Raw genomic sequence first — 837 nt, forward strand, 5'->3', positions numbered from 1 at the left:
AAAATAAATAAACATGATGGCACTACCAAAAAAAAAAAAATGGTCTTTGCAACATGCAAAAGGTAACATTCATTAATTGAAGTTAAAAGGGGTCTATCGCAACATTCAGTAAGTGCATGTTGTCGTTAGTTAATAAAATTGAGATTTTGCAACAATATTATTTTCTTATTTTTGTAGCATTCAGTGACTATTGTCAGAAGTTTCCATATTTCAGGTTTTTTACAACATTCATTAATAGTTGTTAAACGTCCAATTTTTTCCAATGATTGTTGCAAAAAACTTAATACAATAGTCATTGAATGTGTCAAAAAATATAATACAACAGTCATTGAACGTTACTAAAATCTTAACACAATAGTCATTGAACGCTGCAAAAACTAACAACGTTTGTATTGACCTTTTGCAATGATATTCGAACGTTGTGTCTCCTTCTTTACTTCGATAACATTAACACCCGCAACATTCGTCCAAACGTTGCAAAAGGTCTATGGCAATGTTTTTAAACCATTGCAAAAGACTATCTTGGTGCAGTGTGATAAATGGAGATATAATATCCCCACCCTGTCTTGATCTTGCCATGTCCCCGCCTCTATCGTAAATGAACTAGGAATGGGAGACCTGTCCACACCGTTGTTATCCCTATTGCTGTTATGAATGCAAAAGTAAAAATTAAAGAAAATACAATTTTATTCAAACATTAGTACATAATTAAATAACATTTTATTTTTATTTTAGAATGGTGTAAGCATTTATATATAAAAAAAATAATTAATAAGAGGGAAAAGATAAACATGTTTTAAAAGGTAAGTTTATTAGTGAACTACTACAACCATAGAA

The sequence above is a fragment of the Olea europaea genome, chromosome 4, assembly GCF_002742605.1.
Source record: "Olea europaea var. sylvestris chromosome 4, O_europaea_v1, whole genome shotgun sequence".
In the NCBI taxonomy this organism is placed as follows: domain Eukaryota; kingdom Viridiplantae; phylum Streptophyta; class Magnoliopsida; order Lamiales; family Oleaceae; genus Olea; species Olea europaea.